This window comes from Bidens hawaiensis, unplaced genomic scaffold (assembly GCF_021521415.1).
Source record: "Bidens hawaiensis isolate Kalapana, Puna unplaced genomic scaffold, B.hawaiensis_p1.1 tig00011786_1, whole genome shotgun sequence".
NCBI lineage: Eukaryota > Viridiplantae > Streptophyta > Magnoliopsida > Asterales > Asteraceae > Bidens > Bidens hawaiensis.
The window spans coordinates 14,786-28,906 of record NW_027491934.1 but is presented as its reverse complement, the minus strand read 5'-3'; the positions used below and the strand labels follow the sequence as shown (position 1 = coordinate 28,906).

Below are 14,121 nucleotides of genomic sequence, written 5' to 3'. Positions count from 1 at the left end.
AAGTCCAAGCGCATACTCGCTTATATAAACATCTTTTATTAACCTAGTCGATTCTAAGCATCAGAGCAGCAGATTTTGAGAGGTTTTCCAAGGTTTTAAAGGTGATTTGAAGCTAGGAACCAAGGAGGATCAAGAGTTCTTTCATCCGGGTGTTCAAGGATCAATTGCAAAGGGTTTTATCGCTCTAACTTTTGTTCCTTGTTCATTATTTGTCATGTCTTTCTTCTTTGTTTTTAAGACTTGTTTAGGATTGTTTTCAATAATGATTCTAGGCTAGACTTCATGTCTACCTAGGTTTGATGAACATGTTTGATGCATGATTCTTTCTTTGGACATTTGATTTGATTATGGTTTCGTTATTTTAATAGTAAAAGACTTGATTTTTCTTTCATGATGCATATGAGTGTTTATCTTGATTGATTGTAAATTATAGCTTCACATAGATCTTTAATCTTTTGATTGTGTTCTTTAGATTTAGGGTTTATGTTTAATCATTACTTGGTGTTTTGATTATTGTGATTAAATGGGCCCATTAGATCATAGAAGCTTGTTGATAGTTGGTTAAGGTTTTGAATGTCCTGCTAAATTCTAATAGCTGTAAGGTGAGGAGTTGTTCGTGTGTCTTGGTCAATCGCATGCTAGGATAGATAGTGACAATATTCTTGCTTATTGTGTTGATTCATGTTCATGATGTCATGTTAGCTTATCAAGTTATCTAGGGTTTAGTGTTTCGTGAGATTGCTTGCCTAAGATACTTTTAATTAACTCTATTTGATAACTGTAAGGAAATCAATATAACTGATTGCTTAATAATCTAATAATTGTTCTTTGGGATTTCATTTGATTCGGTCAAGGGTCCTTAGGGTTTGTTAGATAAATATGTTTAGAAATCAGTTGCCATAATCATGTTATTTGTCCATTGCTTGATGATTGTTGATGCATGGGATTCTTACCTAGGTAGATTCCTTCTCTGATTGGTTTCGATATCGTGATTAATTGCTTGTTTTCTAGTTTACTTGTTTATTTGCTTTCTTAGTTTAATCTTAGTTTAAAAATCCCCGTTAAACATTAATAATAAATAGTTGTGTCGTAAGTCGAGTCTAATTAGTTAATTAACGTAACTTATGGAGTCATGTGGATTCGATATTCCGGATGTTTTAGTACAATTGACCGGTTCACTTGCCGGTGTTTTGTGTAGTTGAGTCTTAAGTCTAGTTTTTATTACTTGTTTAGTTTAGTTAATATTTAATTGACTGTTTCTAGCACATTACCTATCTTGCAGCCATGGCGGAGATCTGAGCCTCGAGTAGTTTCTCTTCTTAACATTGACCTTTGTGTGATAGATTTTTTGATTTCTTATTGATATGTAGTATTTCGGTTTCTTATAAAGATCTTTGTGTTTCTGTTTGTTTAACAATTAATGATAAATATGATATGTAATTAATTATGTATTCTTTGGGTGTACAACTTCAGTGTAGTTCTCTACTTGAGGAAGCTGCATAAGGCAAGTGTGGAAATTAAGGTGGAAGTATGTTCATCTGGGCCGATAACTTTAAGCACCTTTAAATACGTGTATTCTATTATTATGTGAAAATGTATTTTAAATTATATATGTTTAGTACCTAATATTATTATGATACTCCCGACGTTTATTTGAAAGTGTCCACATTTCCTTTTTAGTTTGTCCCATTACAAATGTCCACTTTCAGACTTTATTAATTAATTTTCATATTTACCTTTAAAGTGCAATCATTTAACTTTCTTAATTTTTGTCTTTTATATGTGTTAAGGGCATTAAAGTCATTTGCTTAGAAAAAAGTATAATCATTCAAAATTTTTAAAATTTTTTGTTTTTCAAACCATGACACTTGTAGAGGGACAAAGGAAGTATATGGCTAATACTCTAATAGTTTACTTTTTGGATTAGTGTAAAGTAACTTTGTGATGTGTTTGTAGAATGAAAAGTCCTTTATTTTCACTGTTTATCGTCATCCCAATACTCCCGTAACGCGAGGGTCTAAACACTAGTTAATATATAAAAAATTAAACTTATACTTAAAATGGAAACAAAATTTCTCTATAATTCTTGATTTTTACTCTACTTTTGACATAACAATCTCTCAGGAACGGATCATTCTCTATAATTCTTTATAAATCTCTCATCCATTCCTAAACTGCAAAATATTTTTGTGATCGATTTGACCGATTAGATCTAAAGCCAGACAATTTACAACAAAAAAAAATTTATTTGACTTGATGGGATTTATGATTCCTAAAGATAAGAATATTTCTCTTGAAAGTAGGGATGAACTTAGTACAGTACATGTATCTGTACATGTGCTTGATTGTACTCTTACCGAAAAACAATAAAATCATGTACCAATACCCGTACCAAATTTTTCGGTATGGTACGTGTACGGGTACATGTATTGGTATGACATTTTGGTACGATACCCGATTTTGTACAACTTTACTTTTTTATTTCAAAATCTTTGACAATCTTGAAACCGGTACCAGTACCAAACAACCTGAATTAGTTTGGGTACTAGTACTCGTACAAGTACCCGACGGGTAACAAATTAGTACAAGTACCAAATGCCGACTTTAAATGATTTGTTTGTTTGTTCGAGTCTTGGATGTTATATTATTTAATATTGAAGAAGCGTTTGGTACTTATTCAATAATAACATGATTGGAGAGTTTATTTTATATATTAAATATGAAGAATCCAATTAAACATCTACATATTCCAAACAACTACAAAATACCAAACGTACCTGTACCGTACCCGATTGTACATGTACCAAAATTCAACAAAAATGAGTATCGATACCCGTACCGAATAGGCTAAATCACAAGTATAGACATCGTGATCTTGATAACTTGGTCAAAGTTGGTTAAGTTTCCTAATTACATTTTAATTAGATTATGCAATGTATTGACCATAGTCACATGGTTCGCGGTACGCTTCGGTACAGGAACGTGGAACGGGATCGTAATTCGCTAGGTCTCTAAAATTCGGTACGATGGGGGTAGGCTCATTTCGGATCAATGTACCATATAATGTGTTACGATGCATGTAATTTTTCAAAAATTATATATATAATGTTAATTTTACTTTTTATATATTAATTTACAAGTTTGGAAACCAAATATAAACTTATGAAAATGGAGGGGGTAAATGTTAATAAACCCAAACTGAATTAAACCCTAACCCCACCACCACGTTCATTCTACACATCCCCTTCTCCTTCGTTCATCAAACGACGCACAACCGTAACTAACCCTAGCAAGAAATTTGTTCAATTTTGGTCCGATTTGGGTTATAATCGAGGTAAGAACTCATTCCACTTCATCAATTTGATCCAGTTTTGACCCAGACTCATCCAATTGACCTAATTTTCTGGAACGCCACTTGCATAACCAGAATCGCGATCCAAGGTGTTCCCGGACCGTATTCGTACCGCGTTTTGGTACGGCCGATCCGGAACGGAAATCATGGGCAGTTGAGCGATCCATGTGACTATGGTATTGACTAACAAGTTAATGTATTTCTATATAAACCGAGTTATATTGCTTGATTAATAAACGTTTAAGAGTTACCCAATATCGTTTGCTAATTGTTTCGTCTTTGATATCGAATTAACCACTTGATCATTGAGCAAAAGATCCATCACAAAATAAATATTTCGGAAGTTTAATAGGTTGCGGATACACCCAATTGATTGAAATGGTCATCAAGTAAATGTTGTTCACCGAAATGAATCGAGCTTTTTTGTTTCCTGGTTTGTTAAACATTGTGAAACTTGACCATGAACAACCAAATTTGGGGATTTACTTTAGTTTTTCATATAATTTGTGGGATGTGTTATGAAGATAGGATTCCAATGTAAGGGTGAAACTAACAAAACCATATATTTTCCTAAAACCAGAGGTATAGTTTAGTATTCTCTAGCTAGAATTTTCTCTATTATAGAGAATTCAAGTAGTGTTGTTTTAGATGTTCTTTGTATTTTTTTTTTCTCAATATCATGTAGAAAGTAGATATACGGATGCTCTCTAATATTTTGTACTACAGCAAAAATGAGGAAATACTAACTTGAATTCTTTACTAGCAGAAAGAATGAATCTATTAATAATAATACTAACTTAACAGAATAGCCTTCATCAGGGTTCAAACCCCAAATACATTTATCCTCATCCAAGGACCAACGACCTCTGTAATTCTTTACATTAAACTACCCGGTGTAAAACTAGTTTCTTATGTTAATATGTTTGGACCCAATCTGCTTAAAAGGGCCGTTCTTTACATTTGGATAGATCAACCAAGTTTGCCTAAATGGGTCATCCTTCAATGTACTTTGTTAGAATAACCTACTTTGCCAGTCAACCAAGTTGATCGTAGACTTGACCATAACATGATATAAATGGATGGATATTAACAAGTGACACGTTATTAGTAGTCCTAGGCCCCTATCTCTGTTGATCAAGCAACCAGCTCTTTAATCTCCTTTGTATCAACTCGTCATGCTCCTTCAAGATTCTTACCATCTTTGATTTTGAGTCCACTTCATTGCAGATTTTAAAACATAATTGTGCTATGCGGCGCAATGACAGTTTTCCACATTGACGGAAGAAAAGATCAATAGACAGTGCTCTACTTAAATTATAGATTCGCTCCCCTGTTAGGACCTCCATGAATACTACTTCATAACCAGAGAGATTACTCTCTAGCACTAATTCCATCCCATCATCATCTGGATATGCCATGCTATATTGTCCGTCGACCAAAAGAGTAACATCATAATCTAAAAGCTTTGCCCCAAAATGCTGCAAATTTATATTATACAGGTTAAAGGCAGCAAGAGTTATTCACAATTATATGCTAGGTTTCTCGCTTGTTTTGTACTTGCCCAAATAGCCTACAAATCTTGATTTTGAATAGTCATATGCATATGTATGTATTTGTCCAATAAATAACAGGATGTGTAAATTGGTGGCCTTCTCAAAAGAAAAAAAAACTCAATGAAAATATAACTTTTAATCATGTAATTTAAAAATATAATTATCAACAAACTTACATGTAAATATATAATTAAAACATAACACATTAAATTGAATATAATTAAAACATAATTGAAATTAGTAATCCGAGACGTATTGTGCTCTTGGTTTATGCCATTGATCTTTCGATACGTTATTGTGTTCTTGCCATGGATTGCGACGCACATACTCGTCTTGCAGTCGTTACTTAATTTTTTAATTGCTTACAAATTTAACTACTTAATTATTTTAGTACATACTAATTCAATACTTAATTATTTAATCAAATTAAATAACAACATAGAAGTAATGGTAATGTGAAAATAATAAGGTTGTATGTAGAAATGATGCTTAACATTCAAAGAAAAATCATTTTGTGGAAAGAATGAGTGAAATAATGTTATAACTTAGACATAGTAGTTTTGTAAAAATCCCGACTAGGGCTGATTAATTACCGTTTTGTAAAAAAACCCAAATAAAAAACTAGCTATATATAATTTATATATATTATAAATTTAATTTAATACTTTTTATGTATAAATATATAAGATTAAGGATCAAATGTAAACTAGTGAGAATAGAGGGGGTTAATTGTTAGAATACACAAACTAATTTACATTTTTAATAGTTTTTATGTAAAAATTATAAACTTAAGGGATTAAATGTTAAGGATGAAAGAGTAGGGAGTTAATGTTAAATTATATAAACTTTTAAAACCCTAAAATAATATACAGATTACAGTCGCTCTCTTCTTCTTCTTCTTCTTTTTCTTCTTCTTCATTTATCTATTCCCTCTTCCTCTTTCAGGAGAGAAAATGAACAATTGGAACTGGATTCGTTCATTTGGAACACCAAATTCATTAGATTAGAACACCGATTTTGTTCAATTGGGACACAAAATTCGTTAGATTGGATCGACGAACTGGCGAATTGAGTACATGAATTGAACAACGATTGAAACGATAACGAATTCCGATTCGGTATATTTCGTACCAATACAAAATTCATGGCATACTGAGCGATTTATGGGACTATGAGCCGGACTTGTAACTGACGACCGACGAGTGTCATGGGGGAGTGGAGGTGGATCCGGGCGAGTGATTTACGCCGGTAGTCGATGCCGACGATGGTGGAGGGAGATTGGAGGCTGGATCTATGGAAGAGAGTGGAGGTTGGATCAAGGGTTTGAGTTTGGAGAAGAGAAGAGGTGTATTTTGAATAGATGTAGATGTGTGTTCTTGGTTATATTAGTTATATAATATAAAATTAAAAAATATTTAAATTAATAAATCGGATAGTTCGGATATCCGAACTATCCGAAAAATATGAAAATTGATATCCGAATCCGAATTTTCGGATATCCGAATTTTCGGATATTTCGGATACGAATAGTCGGATAATTTCGGATACGGATTCAGATTCAGATACTTTTGAACAACCCTAGCAAAGAGGCCCAAAGACGTACTTTGTGGCGCCCAAAACTCTTATATATATATCACATATTTAAACAAAAAATAACACACATAAAATAACTAAAAAAAACCAAAAAAATATGTAAAAAGAATGGAGTTCTCCCAAAAAAAAAAATAAAAAATACCAAATAATTTGGCTTCATAAGTGGTTTGAACTTAAATGGCTTTTCTATTTTCTAAAGCATTAAAAAACTTTGCAACAACCAACACATCAAGATATCATAATTGGTTAAGTGTTAAAATGATTTTCCCATAAACAAAACAAATAAGATATTCCAAAAAAATCTTTCGTGATACCAAACTTCTTAATTATACTAATCTAACTATCTATATAATTGCATACTATGAAATCTTATGTGTCTCTCTCAGGTTGTTCCCCCATTCTCTAGATCAAACCAGATTGCTTGTTTTCTAAATGAAGGTTTCTCATGCATTTGACCCGAAATCACGGGTATGGGTCTTACCGAACCCAGATAGTCTTTAAATGGGTTATAATATCTCATTTATTTGTGAAACTCTTTCATAATTAAACAATAATTTTCGCGGGTTATGAGTCTCGCCAAATTCGGATAACCCTTAAACGGGTTATAACATCTCATTTATTTGTGAAATAACCCCTTAATAATCAAAGATTTATGGATGAGCGTGGGACAGTACCCGTATCTGTACCCGATTGTACTCGTACCAAAAATCAATAAAAACGCGTACCAATACTCCTATCAAATTTTTCGGTATTGTACGGGTAGGGGTATTGGTACGGGTATTTTGGTACGATAACCGTTTTTGTACCACTTTGCTTTTTTATTTCCAAATTTTCAACGATCTTGAAATTGGTATCGGTACGAGTAACAAACAACCTGAATGTGTCCGGGTATTGGTAATTACACAGGTACGTGACGGGTACCAAATTAGTACATGTATCAAATTGGCTGTCGATTTAATGATAAGATTGTATTGACGAACCCTAATTCGGTCGTCGACTTTAAGTGATTTGTTTGTTGGTTCGAGTCTTGGATGTTATATTATTTAATTTAAAAATCTAAAAAACCTACACATCTCAATTGGAAATACCCAAACGCTAAAAATTTTAATAACAAACTAATATATATGTATTAAATTAAAACAAACTATGTTAAAAAATAAAATAAATCATCATAAATAGCAAAACGATTAATATCAAAAACTTAAATAAACCCCCGTAACACGGGAGGATCAAACTAGTAACTAATAATTACATAAACTTAAACAAACTTTCCAATTTATTATTATATTTTATATTTTTTTAGCAACGTATTATATTTTTTATTAGTTATTATATTTTTTAAATTGTTATTATATTTATATTTATTATTATTATTATTATTACTATATTGTTTTTTTATATTTTAAAATAATTATTATTTTTTAGTAAATTGGAAATAAACAATCCCAACTTATGTGTATTGGCTGATAATAATCATAACTTTAAAATCACTAACAACGGTCACAAGTTTTAAGTATTTTTTGTCTCAATGAACCTCATTAAAAAAATACTTAACGCCGTTAAGTTTTTTTTTTCGAGTTTCAAATCGATGTTCTAGGGCTTTTTTCGAAAAAACGATACGAGTCGACCGATGTAAAAGTTGGGACCACTGGTAGTGATTTTAATGGAGGTCCATTAAGACAAAAATACTTAAAAGTTGGGATCACTGGTAGTGATTTTTAAAGTTGGCTTTATTATCAGCCAATACACAACTATTGAGATTATTTATTTCCAATTTGCCTTTTTTTATGTTATTATAGTTGTAATTATTATCTAGATTGAAACATTATAAATTGTAATTGAATTACTTTTGTATACCATAGCAAACTGAAAAGCAGTGATTACATCAAAGGCTAGCAGACAACAAGCTGCACCGTGGCCAATTTTTGATTTACAAAACCCAATTTTTTAAAAATACATTGATTGAACTTTGAGTCATAACATTATTATTTAATATTAAATTATTATTGTTTAATATTAATAATATTTTATTTGAATTAAATAACTAAAAAATGGTTTGGGGATGGGTAGACTGGAAAATGAATAAATTTAGTGTATCAAAGCAAACTGAAAGTAGTGATGATATTGAAACCAATGTTTTCAGACCTGACCCGGACCGGGTCAAAAGTCGGACCGACCCGGGAGGGCGAACCATTGTTTGACCCGGCTGACGTCATATATATATATATATATATATATATATATATATCATTAATTAAATAAATAATAATCTAATAATATTTGTTATTTGTTTCCGGTATTATTGTGTGTCTTGTTAACCCAAACTGATAGCCCATAATAAAACAATTAGATGGGCCAGTTATAACACATATGGTAAATAAAATAGAAGTTGCCCTAATACTACCACAAAATAAAACACGTATGACAACTTTCTTTCTTCTTTACAAGATCTGTAGCAAACTTGCAGCCACACAACAGCAACCCCTGTACCATTTTCTTTTGATATTGCACAATAACAATAGCAGCCTGCCGACACAGCAGCCATGCTAGTGTATAACAGAAGGCCTAATGAAGAGAATTAAGATGCGAACGAGGACATGGATGACGAATTTAGTACTTCAGGGTTTGATTGCATCTTAAATATTCTGGTTCTCTTTTGATTTTTTTTGTTTTATACAAATCAATTACCTGGTCAACCGGTGGTTCACCGGGTCCGGTTTGACCGTAACCCGTCAAACCCGGCCGAGTTTTTAGAAAACGGGTTGTATGAGTGAATCAGACCGGAATTCATGGCGGGTCCTGGTCGGACCGGTCCGACTGGACGGTCCGGTCCGGGTTTCAAAACATTGATCGAAACAGAAGACAAGTGTGTAATAAGATGCATCACTGCTAATTTTCAAATTGCAAAACTCAATCTTTTAAAAATTACATTGGCTAATTTTGGAGTCATAAATAGTAACATTATTATAATATTAATACTCCATCCATCCCATAACAAGTGTCATGGTTTGAAAAACACAAATTTTAAGAAACTTTGAATTATTGTACTTTTTGCTTAACAAATGACTATAATGCCCCTTACATATATAAAAAGACAAAATTTAAAAAGTTTCAATGATTGTATTTGTGTAAGGGTAAAGTTGGAAATTAGTTAATAAATTTTAAAAATGAACATTTGCAATGGAACAAACTAAAATGAAAATGTAGACACTTTCAAAGGGACAGAGGGAGTACTATTATTTAAATTAAATAACTAAAAATAGGTTGGGGATATAGTTGTAGGTTAATGGGATAGGTGGGTTGTAAGGCTTTCACTATCAAGTAGGGTTGTTCATGAACCAAGCCGAATCGAACGTGAGCCTGTTCATACTTGGTTTGGTTTGAAAGTGAGCCGAATCGAGCGGATTAAATTTAAATAACGAGCGATATATTTATGCTTGAATATGGTTTGGTTTAAAACCATGGCGCTCGGTTTTTCTTGATTTCGCAAAAATTTTTCAATTTTTAATTTCCAAAACTCCAAAATATCATTAATTTGAGACTTTCAACTCTAAAATGTCTAAATTTTAAACTTTAAAATGTTTAAAACTCAAAGTTAACAAGAAAACATATATAAACTAACGGCTATTGTTTAAATTTGAACTTTGAAGTCAACACAACAGAGGGAAATTTTAAAAACTTTAAAAAACAGTATACTTTTATAGATATACATATATATATATAAACATAAATCTGGCAAAACTAACCGAATCGAACCAAACTGAGCGAGGCTTTGCTCGTTCTTGGCTTGCTTTCAAATCGAACCGAGCCGAATCGACGAGCATTTTTTGAGCAAGCGGTGATCATTTTCATGCAAATTTTCACTGGCCATTCAAATCCGAACGAACTTCAACTGGTATTTTAATAAAGAAAAATCAAAATTTCTACGTATATTGAGTAATGCGACCCTTGCTGAGGCTCGAACCCTTGGACCCTTCTAGGGTGTTACCCGTTGAAGTCCACATTGGCGGTTCCTCTTCGAACCCCATGGTCTAGGGGCTTCTTTTCCCTATACTCTAGAGGTTCTTAGATGCCGAAAGTTATAATCATCTTAACAAGAGTATTCTTCAGACATCATATCAATATTAATGAAATTTCACCACAATGGTTTACGTTCCCCCAAGGTCCAATCCCACATGGTATCTTACAGACTTGAAGGGCAAACTTCACCATTAATGTAGAGGATTCTGGATTGTTATAGGTTTGCCACTGCAAACTTGTAGCAAACTTTGAGTATGGGTCACCCCTCTCTCTCATTAACACCCATATTATATAATATACACATATACAAACATATTTAATATATTTTTAATAGAGTTTGTAAAGGTTTCTTGTGAAAAAAAATGAGGTTTTTGAGAAAAGTTTGAAATATGACATGACGATGATGTGACGGTTTGCATGAGTTTTTTTTTGTTGTGGATGTCCTTACAAAACCACGCAAGTGTTCTTGACAACGCTTGATTAAACACTGAGGACTTAGCCACATAGTGATCGAAATGTCAAGTCTGAAGTATATTGGCATCTAGATAACACTAACTCAGTAAGACATCACGTAAAGACATATATAACGTCTACCCTAAGACTATGTGTAGTGGTTGCTCAGTGGGACACCTGACCCATGGCCAAATGGCTTCATTTGATTGGTCAGCACCTCTCTTCCCCTTTAACACTGCCAAATTACTCATACCTCCACCCTTGGTTCATCTCACGACATAAACACCAAGCAATTATGTTTATTTCCTAAACTCGTTCATCTTGGGCATTACTATTGTTCTAGCTAGCTGTTTACCCCAAACGAGTAGTAGTAAATTGTATTTTAATAAAACTACCCTGGTAGCGTATTCCAGTTTGATTATGCTTACTACAAAAAAGTATTAAACTTTTTTCCCACAAACTAGATAGCTTATAGAGATTTATTATAAGCTTAATATTTGCAAATCAAGATATTTAGTCACAATGTCAACTGTTATTAGGTAAAACACAAAATAGGACAATAGGTTAACAGGTTCTCTGATGTGGGGTTTATAGGAATGTAAAGACCTTATATTATATTGATCATGATCCAAGTAAATTTAATGTTGATAGGAGAAGAGCTTAAGGTATACCTCATCCAGCAATATCTTATGTCTGTAAAGCGGGGACTCGCTAACTCTCGGCTGTGTTATGTTTGATAGTGTATTTTGCAAGAAAATAATCCCTTGGGCAATTTCTACTACAATTTTCACCTTTGTAACCAACGGAAGTCGTGCTAGAGCTCCTACAACCCATTAAATTCAGTTGTATCTAGTTATACACATTATGTGGAATTAATTTTGCTGCTTACCACTATGAAAGAGATCCTCAAGGTTTCCTTTATGCATGAACTCATACACAAGGAAGAGTCGATCGCCTTCCAAGCAATATCCTATGAGCTTGACAAGGTTGGGATGACGGAAACTATTCAACACTTCCAGATCACACTGCATTCAATGGTGATGAACTTTCAAACGTGAGTCCCTTTCGTAAAATGATATAAATGGAAGAGCACAACCATTAGTTTGTTTGAGGCATACGTCTAGAGAACTACAATATACTGCTTTTGGCTTTTCAAACCAATAGCTATAAATATGAAATATTTATAATGTTTAAAATACCACTCTTTACTTGGGATATTCAGGACTTACAAGTGCGCAGCGATATAGTTTCTTAACTGCAATAAGCAATTCGGTGTTATCTACCAAACCCTTGTAAACCATTCCATATCTCCCTGCACCCAAGCATGTCATTTTCAAAGTCCCGCGTAGCAAGTTTCAGTTCTTCATATGTGAACAGTTTTGTGCCTCTGATCACTGATTCCTTATGCTGATTCAGGTTGTTGTCGAGATTACTTGGTGAAATTGATCCACTTTGGTCTTAGAATATGAATAAAAAAGGGTAAAAGCTTATAGAGTCAGGAAAGCGAAAAATTACTCTAGAAAATGCAAGTAAAAAATCATTGCTACAAATGTTAATTTGAATTAGTTATGAACACACTAACGAAAATATTTTGTATACCGGAGTTTGGTTTGGTGATCGCCGGAACAAAATAATTATGAATCTTCCAACTGAAACCCCTTATGCCTGATAACTCGGCAGAACGGTTAGATCTCTCCTGTAGTTCCATTAAAGCCTGAAGTGAGGCCACTACCTCAGTCATGGTAGGCCGTTCTTTTGGATCACTGTGCACACAACGATATGCAATTTGAGCGAACCGTCTTAAGCATCTTGGAAAAATTGTTCCCTTAATATTCGAATCAACCAATTGACCTAATTTTCTCTCCTTTACACATTTTCTAGCCCACCTTACCAAACTATATTGCTCGTCCGCATTTCGTTCATCTACTGCAAGCCTTCCGGACAGGGCCGTCTCGTGGGTAAGCTAAATGAGGCAACGGCTTTAGGCCTCCAGGCCTCCATCTTAAATGAAATATATATTATGAGATTTTGAAAGTAGAGTTGTTTTAGAATTAGTAACTCAATGATGAGACACAAGCTAAGGATGAATGCTTCATATCCATTATCACGGCATATCATCCATATTCTATAATTCTTGTATACTCTCTAGCGCTATACGCATAAAGAAAAGAAAATAAAAAGGCCTCAACATTTTTGTTAGTTTTGGGCCTCCGAGGACGTTGAGCCGGACCTGCTTCCGGATAGCAATTCAAATAATACAACCCCAAATGCATATACATCTGTCTTCCTCGTTAATTTGCTTGTATAAAAATACTCTGGATCAAGATACCCCAATGTACCTTTGACACTGGCATCTATATAGGAAATTGATTGATTGGTTGGGCCTATTTTGGACGGCCCAAAATCTGAGATCATAGCGGCCCAGTTTTCGTCTATAAGAATGTTGGAACTTTTCACGTCACGGTGTATGACTCCGTGTTGGGTGCCTGTGTGAAGGTAGTCCAACCCACGAGCAGCACCTAAAGCTATCTTGACACGTTCCACCCAACTTAAAGGAGTATAAGCTATGTGTAGATGTTCGTATAACGTTCCAAGAGGAATATACTCGAAAACAAGGATCATCTCCTCGTTATCGTCACAAAAACCGATAAGAGGCACCAAGTGACGGTGTCGCAACTCAGAGACGATCTCAATTTCAGCCCAAAATTCTTTTGCCCCCTGCTGGGACCTAGGATCCAACCGTTTGACCGCCACTATTTGACTAGTTTCATCAGTGTGAAAACAACCTTTGTACACCTTTCCGAAACCTCCACGTCCAATGACCATTTTATCATCAAAGTTGTTGGTTGCAGATTGAATATCTGCAAGAGAAAAATGGACACACGGTTGTGCTAAAGTTGACTCTCCAGTTGAAGAGTCCATAATGGAAAAATGTGATAGAAGCTTGGTACAATATAAAGAAGCAAGGGGGTGACTATTTGAAGTACGTGCAGAGTATGGCCAAGTTGGATGAAAAGTCAACGGGAATCTTTCTCATTTGGTACGTAAAAAGGCCAATTAATACGTGTAACGCATAATTATAACAAAGTCTAGACCGTGTAGGGTGGAATAGGGGTTGTTTCATGGATATGCCGAGTCAAACTTGCGTAC

At 33.8% G+C, this 14,121-nt stretch overlaps 1 pseudogene; it reads right to left on the bottom strand.

Moving 5' to 3' along the window:
- Positions 1 to 4,473: 4,473 nt before the first annotated feature.
- On the bottom strand, positions 4,474 to 13,893 carry LOC143538957 (receptor-like protein kinase FERONIA; annotated as a pseudogene).
- Positions 13,894 to 14,121: the final 228 nt, after the last annotated feature.